The sequence below is a fragment of the Phyllostomus discolor genome, chromosome 3 (genome assembly GCF_004126475.2).
Source record: "Phyllostomus discolor isolate MPI-MPIP mPhyDis1 chromosome 3, mPhyDis1.pri.v3, whole genome shotgun sequence".
In the NCBI taxonomy this organism is placed as follows: domain Eukaryota; kingdom Metazoa; phylum Chordata; class Mammalia; order Chiroptera; family Phyllostomidae; genus Phyllostomus; species Phyllostomus discolor.
In genome coordinates this window covers 34,857,868-34,880,322 of record NC_040905.2, presented here as the reverse complement: position 1 = coordinate 34,880,322, position 22,455 = coordinate 34,857,868, and the positions used below count along the sequence as shown (strand labels likewise).

Sequence of the window (22,455 nt, the reverse complement as noted above, 5' to 3'; positions counted from 1 at the left end):
TCGTTTTATTTTAAGTAATAATAGAAAGAGGGAACTGCTTTTAACAGAAATTTTATGTTTCATTGAATAGTAAAGCCCTTCACTTTATCAAAACACGATGGAATAAAACAAACCCTAAGTTATCTCTATTACCTTCAGCTCAGTTCCTGTATCAATCAGTGTTTAGTAGCAATAAGCTTAAATATCTCTAACACTTAATTATCAAAACTTGTAATATTTTGATTCAGAAAATTAGTCATTACTAAGGAAATCATTCTCTGTTTATTACATTTTGATTTAATTGATTTAATCGTAGGACAGAGTAGTGGTAACTTCCTTTTCAAAGTGTTATTAACTATGTCGCTTTTTTTTTTAATTTCTAAACAAAAGACTTAGCCAAGGTAAAATAGTACTTTTCCCAATGTTATGGATACATTAAACAAACTTTCTTTACCAAATAGCAAGGATGGTAAAGTGTTTGTTCAATTTAAGAAGATCTCTGATAGTCACATAAATCGAAGCCATCACGATACATCTACACATCTGGCAAATGTGAAACGCTGTAAATGCTATGATTCTCAGTTAATCCATGAAATATGCAGAATCTGATTTTCTCTTTTTCCGAAGGAGAACAGCCCTTTAAAAGCGCAAATAGCTGGGCTCCCCATGCCGTGGCAGAGTGCTGCCGGGGCGGCCTCCCTGCGCCTGGCCCCGTGTGGTGATGGCGTGGTGATGGCGTGGTGATGGCGTGGTGATGGTGTAATAATGGTGTAGTGATGGTGTGGTGATGGTGTGATCGGCTGTGCTGGTCTGCGATCTTTCCAGGAAATAGAAAGATGCGTAGCCATTTATTTTAATATCTCATTCGCTAGTTTTAAAAGACATTTCAAGAAGGTATTTTCTTTTATTCATTCTAACAAGGTTGGGGAGTGATCCTTGATGTTGATTAAACAACAAACAATTCTGCTCTGTTCATTAAGAAATTAATTACATTGGGTGATAACAGGTTAATCATCCTTTACACTTAGGGAGAATACTTTTTAATGAAGTATTTTCCTCTATTTGTGTTTAGTACCCTGAGCTTGTGGTGGTGGTTGTGCTATACTTGGTGTACTTTGAGGAGGATGAATGATCCTTCCTCCCTGGCCTGGTATGTGCCCCTGTGATGCCGACGGCAGCTTTGTGGAGTGGAAAGAACATAGATGTTTTTGGTCACGTGAACTCGGTTTCATATTCCAGCTCTGCTGCTTCCTACCTAGTATTTTGGACAACGTGCCTCACTTCTCTGAAACTCAGTTTCTTCACTTATAAATGGCGATGATAAAAGGAGAAAATAAAATGGAAAGGTTGCTGAGAGCATCAGACGTGACGTGTGCAACGCTCAGTTTGGCGTGTAGCACACCCTGCGTGCTCAGTAAGTTGCATGAAGTCATTCAGGGTCTAGAATATATTTTTAAAAAGAGATTAAGAAAACCATGTGCCCTACACTCCTTGCAATGTGAGAAAATAATATTTCTTAGAAGAAAAACATGACCTTTCTATTCTGTAATAAATAAGTCTAAATTAGTGTTGCTCAAACTTTCTTTATCCATTCATAATCTCTGTGTGTTGAATGTTTTTATTTAAAGCATTTATTTTTTTAGTTGTAAGTACCCACCCCAAAGCCTCATCTTAGGCAAGAATATATAAAAAACCATCGATTTGAAGTCCTGGTTATATCTTTTTTTCTATTATACATTACAATTGAATATATAACACAATGAGAAAATGCTCATATACACCACCTTAAAGCATTTTGCTTACTACTCACAGACACTGGGCAAGTATTTGGTATAGTATTCTAAATTGGCAGCAAAAACAATTTTGTGAGTCATTTTTGATTAGAAAAATTTGTTTTAAACAACCTATGGTTTTCCTTCTCTGCCGTTAATGGGATCTCCCCACTAGAGGAGAAAATGCCAAACTCTTTCATCAGAAACGTTCCATTCGTTAGACACTGGCCTCAGGCAGAGTGGTCTGTGGATGGAGAGCACCTTCCTGCAGCCAGACCACCTGGGCTGGACCCACTCTCTGCCTTTCAGCAGGAGCAAATGGGACAACTTACCTTCTGTGCTTCAGTGTCCTCATCTGTTAAGTAGTTGCTGTGACAATTTAGTGAAATTAAAAGATAGAAATTGTATAGACAGTCAGGAACATAGTGGTGACTCAGTAATGTCAAATAATTTATTTCAGTCTGTAAAGGAATACCACCTGTCTTTTCTTACTTTGTGGGGTGAGGGCTGGAGAAGGTGCCGCTTTGCCATCCTAATACTTGCACTTCCAGCAAGCTTTTAAGAGGAAATGGCAGCCTAATGATGATACTGCTCACCAAAGAGGACTGTTGGAGTTTTTATATATATATTTTTTATTTTAATTGTTGCAGTATAATTTTCTATCTTTTACCCCCATCCCAACCCACCACCCACCCACCCAGACCCCTCCTCCCTCCCATTTCCACCCCCCCTAGTTTTTATCCATGTGTCCTTATACTTGTTCCTGTAAACCCTTCCCCTTTTCCCCTGAAACTCCCTCCCCTCTTCCTTCTGAACACTGTCCAACTGTTCTCTGTTTCAGTGTCTTTGGTTATATTTTGCTTGTTTCTTTGAACCTAAAGAACAAAAACTGTTGGAGTTTTCACGTTTCTTCCCATCAGTGACTTTTCAAGGAGTTTACCTTTTGTTTCTTGGTGCAGTTTTACAGAACAGCCCATCCATGTGGCCTGAAGTTTTGCCAGAATATCTAAAGTCTCTGAGCTGTTTCTAGGAGGAATACATAAAGCAGCAGAGGACAGTTTAGCCAGTCATTTCCATAAATGTAATGTATCCCTATCATTCTTCTGAATGAGACTGAACGCAACCCAGGCACAGAATCTCTTATTCACATTTAGTGCTAAGAAAAGTATATTAAGGACATAGCATGTCATTGCACCTCTCATTAGGCTAACTCTAGTATATACACAAACGTTCCCCTGTGCTGTCAGCTCAGAGATCCTGAAGCAGTGACACCTCACGAGCAGTGAACACACCTAGCACCCTCAGCTCAGTCTCTAATACCATCCTCCAAGCAGAGGTCTCAGGAGCTCTTAAAGAGATGGTCGGTTCTAGAATGGGGACAGGAGACGAGGCCGGAGCACGTTGTAGTGCCTGAAAGTGGGGAAGTGCGCAAACAGACAGAACTGCTCACGGATGGGAACGGATCAAAGGGACGCAAGGGCCGACCTGTGACAGGGCTCCCGACCACCCGAGCTTAAAGCAGATGATGAAGAAAATAAGCGAGAATCGGGTTATAACCCAAAATGTAAAAAAAAATCCACGAGTTTCATATTGATATAAATACTTTATTGAATAAATAATTAAACAAGCAGAATAGACAAATCTCCTCTGCAGAAGAATTCCAAATAATTTATGTAGGTACTCAGCCCTCGAAGAGGGAGAGCATAAAACTACTCACTTCTTAAGTGTGTGCCGTGCACATGGACTTCCTTCCAAAAAGCACAAGGTGGGAGGGGGAGGAGAGGGCCTCGGTGGGGGAGAAGCCTGACAGGCGCACACCATCCCGGCCAGGCGATCACAGCTAACGCCAGCAGTGCTAAGTCGCGTTGCAGTGTGTACCCTTGATGCGGTCTGATGACAATGGTACTGCACATCTGTGGTCTTCCTAGCAGAAGCATCCAGCCCCGCTCTAATCAGGAGAACATCAGATAAGTCCTAGTTGAGGGGCATTCTACAAAACACCTGACCAGTACCCCTCAAAACTGTCAAGATCAAAAAGAAGGAAAATCTGAGAAACCACCATAGCCTCTCCCTAGAGAGGAACCCAAGGAGACAACCCAGTGTGTGGTGTGCTGTCCTGGGAGGGATCCTGGAACATAAAAAGAACACTGGGGAAAGCTAAGGAAATCTGAATACAGTAGCCATTCCTTAGTAACACTGTATCAGCATCGGTTCAACAATGGGGACAAATGTTAATAACAGGTGAAGCAGGGTGTGGGCCATATGGAAACTCTACCTATCTTCCCAATTTTTCTGTAACTCTAAAACTTTTCCAAAACAAATCTTAGTCATCCTTTAAGGCCTACCCGGGATACTTCCTCTTCTGTGAAGCCTTTTCTGTTGCATCTTCTCCCATGTCTTCCACCCCAGCCTCCCCTAATTGAGTGTAATGTCTTCCTCCTTTGACCTTCCGCAGGACTTTATTCGTAGTTCTCTTAACTCTTAGTACATTGTTTATTTCTTTGTCTTATTCTTCTTACATTGCACGTGAGGTCATTAGTCTTCCTCCTCCAGCCTCACCAACAGCGGGCACAACAAGGCCTTGTTGAGTAGGTGCTCGATAAATATTGGATGAGGCGTAGGGATGGTGCTGTGGTGATCCTGGAAATGCAGCTGTCAGGGCTTCTGCGCTCAGTGCTGTCGGAGTCATTACTGATCAATCTTAGGAAGTGAGGTTCATTTTACTTAAGAGGGCTCAGAAGATCAAAGTTCTTCCTTCGTGGTTAGTAGTGTCCATCTTACTGTTTGTCAGACCTTTTGCAAGGGAGTTACCAAACATTTGGTCAAAGAACTGAAGAAATGTATCCTAATTCTTCTAATGTCATTTCAGTGGAAGTAATATAAATTAATAAAATGAAAATATCATCTCTTCCTGCCTACTCCTTTGGTCGTTTTGGTAGCATTTAGCATGATCAATATTTCAAAGCATCGTAGTTGCTTTAATCCATTATTCATCTCAGACCCCAAGCCCTGTGTGTTAGTACTAAACAGGCAGAAGCGATCATTTGTCGAACTCATCTAGTCTGACTGGGAAGATTAGGCCTAAAACGTGTCCAAGTCCACCTGTGTAGTTAGAAGTCTCCTGACTTCTTATGTAGTTCACTTCCTGGAGTGTTTCTGCATCACTCTGGGTCATCTGTGTAGCCTTTATCTCAACTCATATTCATAAGTCACATGTGGGAGCTGCACTTTTTTCTCTTTGTGTAAATGGAATACAAGCCGTGTTTTTGATAAGCAGATGGACTCAATAACTGTCCAAGTACAGAAACGGGGAATTTCCTACCGTGTACTCAAAGAATTGATGAATCCTCGACAAGGCCTTATAATCAAAAACTAGTGGACATCAATGTATCACTGCGTGTTCGGTCACATAATTAGTACCACTTGCATGATGTTTGTTCCTGTAAGTGCTGTTCTCACCTTGGAGTCTGGGCGTTACACTTCATGTCTTGCAAAAAAGGTGCTTTTTCTTTCACTGACAAGAAACCTAATGATTTCCCATTTAAGAATCTCAGTTCTGCTTGCACCCATCTCTCAGAAATTTTAGCATAGTTTATGCTCAGATTAGTCTAATCGCATTTAAACTCTATCGTATACAGACAAAAGCTATACAGGCCATATCGATGGCCTTAAAACAGTGCTGTCTCCATTGTATCTACTTCAGCAATAACATTCTTACTATGGGTTTGTTTCAACTAAAAATGACCTCTCTGAATACGTCCCTTGCTACCCTGGGAGGAAGGGATGTGCTGGCTGGCACTTGCCTGTCGGGGAGCATCCTGTGCAGCTTTACCTGAGGCGTGCTGGAGTCCCGTCAGCGTCTCTGGTCTGCAGCCTCTGGTCTTTGTGACTGGAAAGGGGTGTGCTGGGCAGACCGAGGCACCGTACTGGGAAACACCTCCGTCTGTCGTAAACAGGTCTGGAGAGTCGGAAGCACTGGCCTGAGGAGGAAGTGTCCCTAGCAACCAGGCAAAGATACAGTTGCCATGGTGGAGTAGGTGCTGGCTGAGAGCTGTCGTCTTCATTTCAGACAACGACTGGCTGAGCTAAGCCTCCTCCTGTCCACTGTCAGCCCAGCAGTGTTTCGGTTGCTTTGTTTTGTTTTAGACCTAAAGATGAATAAAGATACCTTAAATACTGCTCTCCAAAATATTTTGAGAGAGCATAGCAAAGTGCCTGCCTTCTGTTGCTCTCCTCTAATTCTACCTGATCATCACAGTCCAAACCCATTAGGGGGAACTAACAGATATTTCATTACAGTGGGAAATTATTTTTCAAAAACTATACAAAAGTAAAACTAGCATGTGTCTATTTAAAGAATTTTATGTCATGCTAAATTATACAAAATTACAAAGAAAACAGCATTTTTAGTGAGATTGTTGTTTATGCCTTTACTTCAAATTCAAGTTTTAGAAAAGGAGTATATTCTCTGCCCAAGAAAACTTTAATTTTATATTTGCTAGGATTTTTTCAAGCTGCAGAAAAATAATGAATTACAGCTTTAATAATGATGGTCTTTGTCCCAAGAATTTGGGAAGAGGATAAATTTCAAATTTGGGAAGGCTTAAACAGTTTTTAATAAAGAGAATGTTTTCAGGGGTACTTTAAATATATATAGGTGTCATTTTTATTATTTGCAAGGGAGCCTCATTTCACAGAAGAGCTTAAAGACTGCAAAGGATGAAAAAAGCTATAATTCTGTTAAAAGAGTACACAGACGTTGAGATAGATTTAGGAGAACTAAAGTTTTGAATCTTTTGTGGATTTTTTCAAAAAGAGATTTGCTCCAAGTCTTTCATAGATTTAGGTGTTAAGTGGATATTTGCTGACTTACATAATTATTTCTTTAATATACATCAGGAAAGGTTACTTTAAAGGAAGATACTCACTGAGCCTAAATCTTAATTTTTCTGTGTAGTGGACATGAGCAGTAAAATGACAGAAGGGTACGTAGTAGAAGAGACACAAAAGACAAAAACCTGAATCATTACAGACTGAATAATGGGTCTCCATATGAGAGGAATTATCCTCTGAAAAGTAAACTTAGTGAAAAAATTACTTGTGGACCTATCCATGTTTTCTTTTTTTAAATTTAACCTCTATTGTATTTTTCCCATTCAGTCCCCTTTTAGCCCCTCCCCACAACAATCGCCACACTGTCATCCTTGTCCACAAGTCCTTTTTGTATTTCAAGCATGTTGGTTGGTATCATCCATGTGGTGCAGGCGAGCAGACTTTGAGAGCAGGGCGGGAAGACACCAGTGTGCCCCTCACTTTCTAGTAGAAGGTGTAATCCCGATGTTTTCTCAGACCTCAAACCCTGAATTCCCAACCTGGTCTCAGAAACAACACACTATATGCCATAACAATTTGTCTCATTTTTATTAAAGATGACTAACTGATGCTCTGTGAAACTTGTCCAAGAGCACATACTTCTTTTTTCACTATTTTTTTTTTGTTTTTATTCTTTCTACTGTTGTTCGGTTACAGTTGTCCCAATTTTTCCCCCATTGCTCTCCCCTGCCCTCCCCCCACCATATGCTTCCTAATACATGCAGAGATCATTATTTTTCTAAATGTAGCATCTGGAGCGGGGAGGATGGGGAGAAAGAAAAACAAGTGTTTGTTCTCAGGCTGCATTTTCAAAATGTGATGAATAATTTTTTTAATGTATTGAGCACTAGGTTCCAAAATTGCAAGAGCAGTTTCAGCAAAACATAAATCCTAGAGGGGAACCCTACAGTGCAGCTTATTTTGCCTTCCTTGTCCCCTGTGTCATGTTGGCATGGGGGCGGAAAGGACCTGACTCCTAGGAAGAGTGTGATGGTGAGACAGCATGTTAGGTTGGGCGGCAACACGTAGTTAACTAGGCACAGGTACAAACTGAAGGGTGATGGGGTCAGTGGTCTGAGAAGACCGGCGGACTAAAGCAGATCTGAGATTTTGAGCTGATGGGATTTGGAGGGGCGGGTGAGTAGAACTGATGGGATAAAGCTTGATCAGTAGTGGGGGGAGGGGGAGGATGCAGCTGAAAGGATTAACTCAGGGAAGGTTTAAGCTGGTGTCAGGATTTTTAAATGGCCTGTTACCAATCCTGGGGTTGGCTATTTTCTGGGAGGAGGGGGTAGGATGGGGAGGGAAGATAGACTTGTAGCTAGAGTGAAAAATGGAAATTGAAGCAAAGTAAGTTGTATTAGGTGAGGAAGGGGAAGGGTGGGGAAAGGAGGAGCATCTGACTGGGCTGGCCTAGGGTCAGGGCCCCTTTGGCTGGATCGGACTGACCAGTTTGCGTTCCTGCCCACTGTCTCCCTCAGGGCCCATAGGGTGGAATCAGGTTGGAATGAACCTTTGGGACAGCCTTGAAGAAAACATTAAATCCCCTGTGACTGTTCAGGGGAAGACAGTCAGTTGCGGAGATAAGGGAGGTGGGAGAGGGGAGACTTACACACAGAATGTATTTCTGAGGCTTGAGTCTTCAAACACCAATAGCTGGCGTCACTTCCTTCACCCGTTGCTTCCGTGAGTCATGGCCCAGCAGCAGCACAGGTGGTATGTCACAGTCACCTTCTGGGCTGTCCCCCGAGGACCCTGTTGTCTGGGAGTGAGAGTCTGGGGCAGCAAGGTACGGGCTGGGCCAGGGGAAGAGAGACTGGGTCACAGTAAGTGTAAGCTGATTCACTGTAGTACTTCATGAGTAATCAGTAGATGCCAAAAGAGAAAAGTGGAACAGAATAGCAAATGACAAATGTGAACCTTTATCTTGATTCTGCGTTAAATCTCCTCAATTCCAATGAGCTTGACAATTTATCTTCTGAATCCGCCCCACACTAGAGTTCTGACCTTGGATAATTAAATTGCCTCAATCTCTCTGAGCTGCTGTTTCCTCTGTAAATCAGGACGAACAAAATCTATCTCGCACGATTATTATGAGAATTAAATGAAAATTATGTCAAGCGCATAGTGTGGTGCACACACACAGTAGGTACTGTGTGGCCCAGCTGTAGTAGGGATGGGGATTGGAACTATTTTTAAACTTAAAGGTGAACTTCATATGCTGCCATATAAGTAACCCAGTGCAACTGGAGCCTGAATCAACACGCCTGGACGACAGAGCTCACAGAGGGTGCCTTTGAAATCCTGATACCCAGTCATGGTGATTTATGGGACCTCGCTAGCTCGCATATGTGATGGCCCAGAGCATTTGTTTACTTTAGTTTGAGCTCCGTTACCTAGCACTCCATGATAGCATATTCTTATTTACACTCTCGCTGACCACTTAATTATGATTACTTTGGAAGAATGTATCTGAAGGCACACATGGAAAGAAACTTTCATTAGAGTTGTAAGGGTTTCATGTAGATAGACCTTCATTCCACTTTGTCTAAAAATTGGTGCGCTGCTTACTGGATGGCCTGAAAGACCCCTCCAAATCATTCGGGTTGTGATTATTAACAAAAGTGTCAAATATCAGTATCAGGTTACTAGGTGTCTCTTCTTGGGGCAAGTAGGAACGAGAACCAAAAATAAACCCTTTCATCGGGGCACAGATTTAAAATGACAATCCAGCTGATAAACCAAGGAGGGGATGAAATGACCTTGAACCTAGCTCCAGCCCATGACAAGGTTAGCCATGGGTCTGCCACCAGATGTACCAGAAGGATAAGAAATTCCCCAGCCACGTCGTCGTTCTAAGAGTTGAAAATGAGTCACTGAGGAGGTGATGGATGCCTTTCCATTTTCCACTCGCTGTCAGCCACTTTGCAGAGAAATCAAACTTTCATATGCTTCATAAAGGTTGTTTTTTTGTTTTTCATTCCACAAGTCCTCAGAGGTGAAAGGGATCTGTGAGATCAACCTATTCACCACCTCCGTTTTCCAGATGAGGTCACCAGGCACAGGAAAGATCGAGTGGCCCCGAACAGAACAGCCCTCTGTTTCCTTTGTCAGGGCTTCATCTGGCGAATAAACATTTGTTGTTGATAGACATGACCTGGATTTGGGTCTTGTATTGACATCATTACTCTGAATGAGATTTTTCTTCTGCTGTGTCTGTATTCTTTGTGTTTGATACTTGACCATTTTCTAGACCAGGTCCATTTTCATATAAGAACTAAGTCCTTATGAGGGTTTTTCATTGTTGTTTTGTGCCTTTTGGCTTCAAATAACCACAATCTAGCATATAGGCTTTCATGAGGGAGATTTTTAAGAGTGGTTACTGCGGGACATATATCTGCTCCCGAGGTTTTTATAGACAAAACGAGGCTTTTATGTATGTGTGTTTTTATTCAAACACATAGGTCATTGGATGTCTATATAGATAGATACATAGATAAATAATAGATAAATAGATAGATAAAGCTTATAGACATACACACTGAAATGTGGCTGCTGTGTAAGTAAGCTTGGTGTATGTTAATGGGTGGTGGGTGATGGATTGCATTGTGGTCCCGTAGCTGTTCAGAGCATGTTCAACAGTAAGGACCAGAATGACTGAGTAGCATCTCCCAAAAGTGCTACTTAGTCTGGATCTTGAACAAGGAGAGTTCAAAAAGGTTTCTAATGAGGAAATAGATAATATTTCAGGAGCTAAACGAGGCAGGATAGAATGGAACACACTTGTGGATTTAGCTTTGTTGTATGTTTGTGGGAGTGGGTGAGTAGTGGGTGCTCTGGATGAGTGCGCCTGCCTGGAACAGAAATCCGAACACAGGAACAGAGGTGGGTGTGAGAAACGTGTGCTGGGGCCACGCCGCAGAGAGCCTGAGATGACTGACAAGGCCTTTGCCCATCACACTGCAAGTCCTGAAGAACACTTGCATTTGTATTATAAGAAAAACGCTACAAGGAAAGTAATAGCCAAACAATTTCAGAAAGATAAATCTAGTGAGGGTATGATGGATAGATCATATTGAGGGGACATATGAAAGCAAGAAGAATCTGTTAGAGAATCAAGCATGTGAATAGGTTTACAGTTGTGAGTATGTAAAACACAGTTTATTCTTGTATTAATATTTATTAATTGTTGTATCATTTTCCATACAAACAACTATAAACTTACTTGCCCAACCCTGTATTAAAACAGTCTGGTGTGTTTTCTTAGTACCCCAAAGGGAAGTTCATATGTTCTAATTCACTTACTTGCTGCCCTTGCTGTTGGGGGAAGGTAACAGCCCAAGCTGTGACTGTTCCTGTTTAGCTGTTGATCCTGATTTGTAAGTCCTCCAGTGTTGTTGTTTTTTGATATGTAAATGGTTCAGATATTGACTACTGTCCTATTTGTTGCAGCCTCTTAATGAAATCCCTGAGCTACATTTTATTTTCATTTGCTGTGTCCAGAGTGAAATCAATTTTAAAGGGTTTAGAAAGAGCTCTTGAAGAATAGTATTAGGTCAATGCAAGCTAATGGTCATTAGCTCAATATTAGCTCCAAGCTTTAAAACTACAATCACCGAAAGTGGAACAGACTTACACAACCGTGGAAGAAATCCAGGAGAGGAGGACTCTTAATTATGAAGAGTTGTAGGACTGACTCCTCTCTGGGTGGAAGGTTGAACTAAATGTCTTTAGAGGAACTTTCCAACTTGGACATAGTTCACACTGTCAAACAATTGTATGTTTGGCGTTCCCGTTCTATCTAATGTATGATTGACTGACTGTCTCACAAGGCATTATTTTCACACTTGGAAGGTCAAGTAACAGAGTTGTTCGTTTTGGTTTGTATTACTTTATTTTGTTTTTTCCTGTCATTTTTGTTCTCAGGAGCAAAACTTTTTATATTCTCCCATCTTAAAGGCATAAACATGGGATCCTCCTTCGAAGGTGTGTCTGTGGTTCCCTGTCTTTGGACACGTAAGGATTGGAGGCACAGGAGTGTGGACTGGGGAGGTCTGGGGCCAGCTTGCTCCCTGCAGGCTCAAGATCAGCCATCCCACACAGAGAGAAAAAAACATAGGCAGGTATCTTAGAAGAATAAATGTCAAAGTGGTTAACAACCATTTTTACTGAAGTGTGAACAAAACAGTTAAATAATGTTTTTAACTGTGTTCTCAGGTCTGAGTTCTTTATTAGAAGACACATAGGTACATCTTAACTTTATAGGCAGTTAGATAAATCTAATTGTTTTTTTTTTTTTTCAGTATCTTAGAGCCAGCAGTTTCAGGATATAAGAACAATCACATTTAATTTTTTAAAATTCTTTAAAAGTAATATTTTGAATAAAGTGACTGCTGTAGAATTAATGATGATTATCTAACCTATGCTCTCTTTTGTGGATAACAGTGTATACTTAAAATATGGCCAGATTTCCTTTTCCAGCAAAATGGCAACATGCATCTAATTTGAATTTCAGAAGAAGAGAATAGAGAGAGTGGGAAAAAGGAAATATTCTGAGATTTCAGTTGAATCCAAAGCGGGAAAAATTTTAAAAGGGTACTCACATCCAGATATTTCTAGAGAAATCACAAAAAGAAAGAGACATCAGCACAGCCAGAGAGAAGAGGCAGGTTGTCTACAAGGGTACAACAGTGAGATTGGCAGTGTTTAATTTATGGGAGGCAGCAGGGGCTCATCTGATGAGAAGAGATTACATCATATCTGAAAGCATCGCTGCAAGGCCCTGGAACACGGAGTTGTCCCTGGGCCGGCCCCCGCAGCACAGGAAGGCACACTGGAAGGAAGCGGGGTGGCCCCTGCACTTGTTTGTGCGCCTTGTCCCCCACGCGCTAACAGACGTGCGCTCCTTCGGAACACGTGACTTGCTGACTGAAGTGCCTCAAACAGTAGCTAACACATAGTTGGAGCTAGTTAAATATTTGCCGATTGAAGGGATTATCACCGAACACTCATTGGTGCTGGGCTTGATCTCCTGGGTCCCAAGTCTCCATAGGGTGGCACCTACATGCGCCTTTGGAGATTGGAATTTGGTCCCAAAGCCTACAGGGATGTCTTATATTTGTCAGGTCAGTGCGTTCTGAGAAAATTACTCGTACCTGTTTGACATCTCCCTAGCATTTCAGCTGCTACCAGTGATTCTAATAGTTCACAGACAAACCATTGATTGCATCAACTATCGGGTGGATATTATTGCAGGAATCTTAATGCAGCAGTTTTAATCAGATTGTTTTTCTTACGACAAGTTTCAGTGTTTCGGGGCACAATATAAATAGTTCATTGGGCTCCTGACATCCGCTTAGTCCTATGCCAGGTTACCCTCATTAGCTCTGACTCCTTCCACGCAACCCAGAGACCCTAACGACCGTGCTGTGTGTTTTAGTTCTCACAAGCGACAGGGCCTAGGTTTGAACTCCGGTGAAGCCAACTGGAGAAACCTATGCACTATGCCAAGGCACTTCTCAGAATCCTCACACTCTACTGTTCTGTCACTGTTGCAAATAAGGAAAAAAATCCCATTACCGCGCCATTTTTAACTGTGGTTATGGTTGCTTCTCGTAAAGCCTTCATTCCTAAAATGTTTAAACAAGGCATAGTACTATGATAAAAATACTGCCACCTTGCATGCTAGATTCTAATTTTGGTTATGTTGGGTACTCTTTCTTGCCTAGGCTTTTACATTACCTACGTGCTATAGAGAGGGGATTTAAAAAGTAGATTATCAGTCATCACCCCTTTCATTGGGCTACTCTAAAAATGTCTTTAAAAAGTTTGATGAAAACGGTCTGTAAAATAAAACGTTGTTAGAGCACGTGAAAGCAACTACAACACCACGCCCCAGCAGCTCTCCTTATTCAGAACTCTGTGAAGAACTGGGGGAGAGGAGGAGTTACGTCCCTCAACAGTTAAAAAAAACTTCATATATTTATAAAGAGCTTTGCACTTCATTCATGGGACTCTTCTTTGCCTTTTTCATCCTCCTCCAAATCTATACACTACTCCCGGCCTCCTTCATCTCAGCAAACGGCCCCAATATCCACTCAAGCCAGAAGTCTAGGACTTGATTCTCACTGCCTCTTCACTTTCCAGCATTCAAGTCTTTTTTGTTTGTTTGTTTTTTGTTTAACATTTATGTCTTTGATCCATTTTGAATTTATTCTTGAGTGTGGTATAAGAAGGTGGTTCTGGTTTTATTTTTCTGCATATTTCTGTCCAATCTTCCCAGCACCATTTATTGACTAGACTATCTTTAGCTCATTGAATGTGCTTGCTTTCTCTGTCCATTATCAATTGACTATAAAGGTGTGGGTTTGTTTCTGGGCTCTCTACTCTCTTCCATTGGTTTATGTGGGGGAGTTTTTTTGTGTGGCAGTACCATGCTATTTTGATTACTATGGCCTTGTAGAATAGTTTCATATTAGGTAGCATGATTCTTCCAACTTTGTTCTTCTTTCTCAGGATAGCTGTTGCCTTTTGTGGTTCCATATACATTTTTGAAATATTTGTTCTAGTTCATTGGAATCTTCATAGAAATTGTGTTGAATCTATAGATTGTTTTGGGTAGTATGGACATTTTAATGATGTTAATACATCTTATCCATGAACAAGGTATGTGCTTCCACTTATTTGTATATTCTATTTCTTTTTTCAGTCTTAATCATTTTCCTTTGCAACAGCATGGATGGAACTGGAGAGCATTATGCTAACTGAAATAAGCCAGGCGGTGAGGGACAAATACCATATGATCTCACCTTTAACTGGAACATAATCAACAAAAGGAAAAAGCAAACAAAATATAACCAGAGTCATTGAAATTAAGAACAATCTAACAATAGCCAGAGGGGAGGGGGGAGGGGACAGTGGGGAGAAGGCTTTTCAGGAACTACTATAAAGGACACATGGACAAAACCAAGGGAGGGGGTGGAATCAGGGGAGGGAGGTGGGTTTGGGAGGCAGGGAAAAATGCAGACAACTGTAATTGAACAACAATAAAGCAATTTTTTAAAAAAAGAAAGAAAACCATACCATTCACAATTGCTTCAAAATGAATAAAATGCCTAGGAATAAACCTAACCAAGGATGTAACATACCTGTACTCAGCGTTCGAATCTTGTTAGCTCTTCCACCTCAAGTGTTTCCTCCACTCTTCTGTCTGCTCTTGCCCCTCCGCAAACCATCCTCTCCAGAGATGACTTTTTAAAATGTAAATCACATCCTGTCACTCCTTGCTCTGGACCTTCCAGGTGGTATTCCACTCCCTCTGGAAAGCTTATGAGGAACCACCTGATCTTGACCTGGCCCTACCTTGACCTTCCTCTGGTCTCATCCTGTGTACTTATTCCCTCACGCTGGCTGTGCTCGTTCTGCTTGTCCAGCCCTTGTTCAGAAAGCTCCGCCCCATCCCGTATCCTCTGGTTGGCTCCTTCTCGTCGTTAGGGTCTCCTCTCGGACAATACCTGCCCCGCGCAGCTGGTCCCGACTGTAATAGTCCACCGTCACAGGATCATGTTACCTCCTTTTCTTCGTTCAGCATGTTCATCTCTCTTTTTTGGGTCTAAGGCTTGCTTTTTGTCTTTCTGCCTCAAGAGTCCAAGGTTTACATCAACAGGGGACTTTCTGTCTTGTTCATTCTTGTATCACCCATGCTGACACATATTAGCTGTTTTATATTGTATTTTGTTGAGTGAATAAGTAAATAATCACTCGAAAAAATATCTGGTATTTAAGTCCATTACTTTCCACAAGAATTTTCAGTGAAACCCTAGTATTTTTGGTTATGCTTGTTACTGTGAAGAAAGCAGAGTGAGGTAGTAAAATAAGTTTGAGAAATTCTAGGTTAAACAAAAGGTAAAAGGTTATTTATTACTGTTCTTAGTAAAGCCTTTAAGATGCTAATAGTGCACACACTCTCCAAGAAGGTTAGCACAATGTCAGAAGCTTATTTTACACTGATTGTCTTCTTTGAGAATGGAACTACTGTTCCTCACAACACCTTCTGGGAAATGCTGCCTTAAACAAAACCCCACTGTGAGAGAATGGGGGAATGAATGCTTAATTGACTGTATGAAGGCTGATCTGTACTGACCATAAGAAGAAAAGACTGGCAACCAAGGACTCAGAAAAATAAAACCTATGAAAAAGTGAGAGAAAAATTCAAAAATGAATATACCAGTTGAGACTGTTCAGTTTTCTGCAAGCAGCTCTACCCACTTCACTGGATTATTATTTTTTTTAATCTCTTACAGCTGGCACAGTGCTTGGCCTAGAATGAACATACAATAAAATAAGTATCTGTTGACTGTTCATTCTTGGGTGAGTAAATGTGGCCCAGGATCACCGTTAAATAATTAAGATCAGTTTATTTGTTTAAGAAAGCAGAAAACTATTTAAAATATTTTAGGGAATTTTTTATAACAAAGGGTTAAATAAAAATGCTATTAATAGCTATGAGGATAGTAAGGCTTTTCATAAATAGGAATTTACCATATACAGTATTGTATTATTCAAAGCTAACTTGGACTTTAGACAGACATGCCTATTTGCCGGGGATGTAATGGTGGAGCTCTTTGAAAGGGTAAAAATGTTATTTTAAAGTAAGATTTTGAGGTAAAACTTACACATGGTAAGATATACTCTTTTTAGATATAGTTGAGTACATTTTGACTAATGTATACAATTGGATGACCACCACCAAAATCTCAATGCAGAATATTTCCATCGCCCAAAAAGTTCCGCTTGCTCCTTTGTAGTCATTCCCTTTCCTCCCCTCCCAGTCACTGGCCACCAGTGACCTGATGGCCCCTTAGCTTTGCCTTTCCAGAATGTCCTGTGAATGAAATCATACAGCGTATCTGTAGCCTTTTGTAAGTGGCTTCTTTCTCTTTGCACATTGCTTTTGAGATTCATCCACTAGTAACATGTTGCATGTATTAGTAATATGTTTCTTTCTATTGCTTTCTAGTACTTAGTTTATGGACGTATCACAATTTGTTCATCCATTCACCAGTTGATATCTGGGCTATTTTCAGGTTTCAGCTGATAAGAGTAGAATTGCTATAAACATTTGAATATAGATTTTTGTATGGACTTATGTCTTCATTTCTCTTAGGTAAATAACTAGGGGTGGGATTATTGAATCATATAGTCAGCGTTCTTGTGAGCTTGGAAAGGAGGTGCCAAACTGTCTTTAAAAGTTGCTAGACCATTTTGCATTTCCTCCAGCAACGTATGAGAGTTCATTTGCTCTGCATCCTGACCAGCATTTCATATTGCCTGTACTTCTCATTTCAGCCTTTCTAGTATGTGTTGGCATCGCACCTGGGCTTTAATTTTTGTTTCCTTAATTACCAATGACTGAAATCAACCTGGAGTGCCTCTTGATTTCAGACCCATATAGTGTTTGTAAGATACGTTTTTTGTTTTCTGAAATGACTCCTCAGAACAAAGCTGTTCCTCAAATCGCATTCGGATCCACTATCACTAGAGGGCAGTAAACACAAGCAGATTTAGCAGATTTACTTACATTAAGGTGATTTTTGTACTATTAACATTAATCAAAGAAAATATAGCTTTTATGATGAAAAATTAGATTTTAAATTATTATTTAAAATATAGGTTATAAATTAATTCTAGATTGTCATCTCCCTCTAAAACTGCTTTTAAGGTAATTGAAACAGAAGGAACACCCAGTGATTTTTAAAGACACTGGTATGCTCTAGTTAGTATGTTTAATATCCTTCTCTCAGAATTCTTCAGGGAGCATTTAGCAATTAGACGCGCATGTGTTGAGCTGAACAGTATTGGATATGTGGGAGCCCACTTTATACAGATTTGCTCCTTAATGAATAACAGCTCCCAGAATTTTGGTGTTACATAGAAAGGTGTAAAATAAATGAAGACTGAATATAGAATAAAATATTTTCCAAAGGTATAAGTTCTACCAAAAATATGCTGTTACCAGGAAAATCTGTTAGGTTGGAGAAATCTAAAAGTTAATACACTTATTTTAAATTTCTTAAATATTGAAAGCACGGTACTATCTTGTACAGCTTGGAATTTATTATGTTAAAGACATAATGTTTATAAACTCTAAACTAAATATAGATTAATGCCTGAAATACTATTTTTTTTGGCAATTTAGAGTATTCTAAAGCCCGACAGCCTGGGTTTAGATCCACTCTGCTACCTGGCTTTGTGACCTTGGGTGAGACACTTGACCTGAGCTTCAGTTTCTTCATAGTTTGGTTTGTTTTTTCCCTTATTCAAGAACTCGTCTTATCTCTGTTGACCTGTATTACAAAGTCAATGATGCCAGTATTTGATCACAACTCCCTCAGCAGAATTTTAAATATCCTGAAAGATCGTAAAATAGCCCAGAAAGATTGATGATTGCTTGAGGTATCAGTAAAAAGGAAGAATAAAAGAGGGGTGACATCAGAGATTCTGAGGAGTCTAAAGTCTGGGAGATTTTAGAGAAAGACATAAAAAGAGAAGAACTAAATGCCAAAGGAAAATTTTTTCATGTTTCAGTACAGGCTCACACATTTGTATATAAAACCTCCAGGTATTCGAGAACAGAGGATCCCCAAGTCAGGAATCTGAGTTCCAGGGTGCGAGGGCATCCGTGTCTTTCTCACATATCACTCCAGCACGTGAGTAGGTCTCATTGTCGGCGCGGCTGCCTTTGCCTGGGCACCAGCCTCCTGACTGCAGTTGATAAGATCCGCTCTCTCCAGAGATCTGACCACACTGAGCTGTGGTCCTTTACTTCAAGACACTATGAAGTCAGCCCAGGATTGGGGATGAATGAGTCCACTCCTAAATTCATACCAGTTGTCACAGAGTTGCATCAGCCTCATTATATGATGAACTGTTCACACACCAGGAAGAGCAGAGACTAAGAGAAGCCTGGATTTGGCTCTCAGCCCCGTCACAAAGGGCAAGTTACTGAATATTTGAGTGCCTGCCTTTTCACCTTAAAATGGGGATAATATCCATCCTACCCAGATGTTGCAAAGGTTGCAGATAAGATACATAAAGCTCTTGGTGCATAACAGATGCTTAATAAATGTGGTGTCATACCTATTACAGAGTTCTTATTAAAGTTTTCAGAAGCCAAGTGCCCCACTAAGAGTTCTATCTTGTCTGGCCCTGTCCTCGCCTGCATTGTTTAGATTCCTCTGCAGGCTGCCACCTCTGGCAATGGGAAGGAGCTCCTAGTCTGGCTCTCATAATGGGAAAAATGAAATGCATTTTCATTTAAATCAGAGCTTTTAAAAAGGATGCCTTGTTATCATCATCATCATCATCATCATATCCCTTACTGCAGCAGATTGGGGGCTGACAGTTGCATCTTATTGTCCTGCGGTTCACTGACTACTTCGAGAAGTGTAAAGAAAGAAGAAACTCTGCTTCCTGCCTCAAGCATCCTCCTGATTTAGGGGTCACAGTTCAAGGCAAATGAAGCAACTGGAATGGTGATCCTTCACTAAATGGGGGACACCTTCCGGGTACACTTACTGGGGAGTACTCCTGGAATTTCATGGGCAGAAGCCAGGGAAGCTAGACATTCTGGAATATACGGGGTAGTCCTTCCTGGGGGATCGCTCCAGGTCCCAACCAGCAGTCATGCAGGTAAAAAAGTCACTTAACGATTATCTGAGTGTAGAACACAATTACTATTTACATATAAGTGTGTTCTTCCTCCCTGCCTCCCTCCCTCTCTCTCTCTTACCCTTCTCCTCCCAGATCCCATCCCTCTCTCCCTCCCCCCCTCCCTCCCTCTCTCTCTCTCTCTCTCACTCTCCCTCTCTCTCTCTCTCTCTCTCTCTCTCTTGCTCTCCCAGCAGCCTCGTCATAAATCAGCATGGGCTTCCTCATAGCCCAGCAGTCTTAGAACAGTCAGACTTTCTCACAGAGTGACTCAGAGATCCCAGCAGCACACTCAAGGAGACCAAGGTGAAAGCTGCAGGACTTCTTAGGACACCCTCCACAGTCATAACACATCACTTGCTGGTCCCTCGGGCCGGCCAGCTCAGATTCGATGCAGGGGCATTTTTGGAGGCTCGCTACCTCAGTGACCCATTTCCCGAGGAGGACACTGACACACCAAGACGAGAGATTTATGTGTTGAGGGTTGTGCCCTGAAGGATCTGAACTCAGAATCTGTGTTCTTAGTAAAACTTTCATTACATTCTTTTAAGATGTTTTTAGAATAGCCCAATAGAAGGGGCATCAATAGATAAACTATTTTTTAAGTCCCCTCTTCATGGTACCTTAGTAATGTAGGAGCCTAAGCAAGGTGAACAAAGGGAGCTGAGAACAGCCGTGCACCGCCAGTGAGGAAATGCATCCTTCCATTTGTGAATTCTGGGCATTAACTGTATTTTATAACCACGCTGTACTTTTATGTTGGATGGAGGAAGGACTTTGTTGTGTCTGTGTCATCAGGGAAGCCACTTGTTTTGTTTTGGATTTGGGAGAGAGAAGCAATTCGAATGCCTCACTGCCATTTTCAGAGCAGCTTTTATTTTGAAGAGAGAGAAGTCAGAGAATATTAAAATTCATAGAAATGACTCCATACGGATTGGCAATCCTTATTTAAGAATGAACTATGAGTTTTGAAGTGTTTTGTGGTGGTTATTCATCACTGTGAGCGGGAAAGCCCACTCACCCTTTCCTGCGGCAGCCTCAGCTGTAGGGATACCATTTTTAAGCTGCGTTTACCAGAGGTGAGGAGGAGGAGGAAACTCTCCTCCTCAGAGGTTTGCCCTTGCCAGCCAATCACGAAGCACCCTGGGCCTAGTCCATGCCCCCTGTCCTGATGGATCCTGAGATGGAGTGCAATTGGTGCCTAGTTGAGGTTTTATGGGTGGGGTTTCTTGTCGCTCTTGCCAGCTTCTCCGCAGTTCCTTATTTGGTAGCTTTTGATAGAACTTGTCTTTCTTGCAGCTAAGCATATTGGCATACATTATTCATTAATCCTGGGAGCTCAGGGGGAGAAAGATGCAGACCTTTAGATCTTTAGATATTTCCTTCTCACATGAATTTTCTTTACTCGGAATAGTTGTCGAATGCTGTTCCATTCTGGAGTTTTACAAATGGCATGTGTTCAGTGGGAAGACGGCTGGATGTCAGATGGGATCTAAAGCAAGGCTTTCTTATATATACTTAATTCCCAATAATCTTTAAAAACCCACACACTCCGAGGGTTGTGGAGATTAAACTATCGAGGTTTTGAAGATATACACACGTTTCAGAACTTACTGTCTCTCTATATAATCAATCAAACATGCCTGAAGCAAACTACTTACTGTCAGTGTCTTGGGGCTACATAAAGGTAAGGTTTATTTAGCCTGATTATTCTGATTGTGTAACTGATAGCTGTAATAAATTACAATGGAGTTAAGCTTTCTAAGCAATCTTTTACTTTTTCTTAGACATGACTGCAGAAGAAATATGTGTTTTTAGTAGCCAAGATAAGGAGAAATTGTGTAACTTCTTTTAGTTGTAGTTGGATGTTAAAATCGCTTTTTAGTGTACAGGGGTTCTTCTGCTTGTCATGTTGTGTGGATTCGAGTTATGCTTGTAAATATCAAGCGCATTAATTGCAAGGCAATTAAATAAATCCACTGGCAATAAATTATTGAGCAAAATGACTTATACTGGTGTATGGCTTCCAGTTCATAGCACTTAAAATTTATAAGAAATTAATTAGTGGCTCTTTCTAAAAACCTGCACTAGTTTAACCTGATGAAAAGTATGTTTTGTTCACCTTTGTATGTAGAGATCTAGATGACATTTAAAGATGGACATTACTTGACTTTTTAAGTGATATATTATTAAAGTGAATACTTTAATAATATATCACTTAAATATATTATTGGGTTATATTGGTTGTCTACTTGTAACACTTGAAGAAATTTATGTTATATGGTACTGCTACTTTTGTTAATCTGAAGAAATGGATTAATACACTGAAGTGAATAAAAACCGTGAACCTGGCCAGCAGGCTCCCTGTGTGCTCCCCGGCAGTGCCAGCCTGGTGATGGCTGTAGCAGAGGCAGGAGGCAGAAAGCCTTGTTCAGCCCCCCGTGCAACATCCCTTCAGAAACTGAAACTTATTCATGAATATTCGTGTGTATCACAATAACGCATTATTTTTAAAAATCCTTTGTCATTACTTTAAAAACTCAGATTGACATATTTTTTCACTTTCTTTGTTTCTTTTTAAAGGAAAATGTACACTTTGCTATGAGATTTTCCTGCATTCTAAGAAAACATTTGAGTTCTAGTTGTCCAGGTAGTTAGGATTCCCTACCTCCCTTTTCATCTGTGGACAGTCCAATTTTTTTATTGCTTTTATAAAATGCAGATTTTCATTGAAATTTTAATAGCCATTTCTTGGCTAAATTTTTTTTAATATAGAAAAGTATAAAGGGTAATGAAGGAAACTCTCATCATCCTCCTAGAAGCCATCTCTTAGCTTTGAGGCAGTTCATATTTGGCACATCTTTAAAGGGCTTCACATTTGTATTATGATGATGAACAATACCTCTAGGGTTCTCAGCATGGAATTTTAGTGTGTATCTTGTTGAGGAAAATTTTTGCTGGACAGCTTTGTTTATATTTTAATATTGTATTGCTAAAAACAACAAAGCATCAGACGAGATCAGGTGCATTCAGGGTGGTGTGGCCCTAGACTAAAAACAATATAATATCAAGGAGGACAAATAATTGCCCTTAAGAAGGATAAATAAATATATTTAGTCTTATA

General features: G+C 40.7%; 1 protein-coding gene and 1 non-coding gene across 2 annotated transcripts in view; both read left to right on the top strand.

Moving 5' to 3' along the window:
* The window catches only part of PDE4D (phosphodiesterase 4D), a 798,342-nt gene that overhangs the window by 753,251 nt on the left and 22,636 nt on the right, over positions 1–22,455 (top strand).
* LOC114514542 lies at positions 11,597–11,726 on the top strand. The gene has a single exon (XR_003686076.1). It is a non-coding gene; the product is annotated as a small nucleolar RNA SNORA38 (small nucleolar RNA).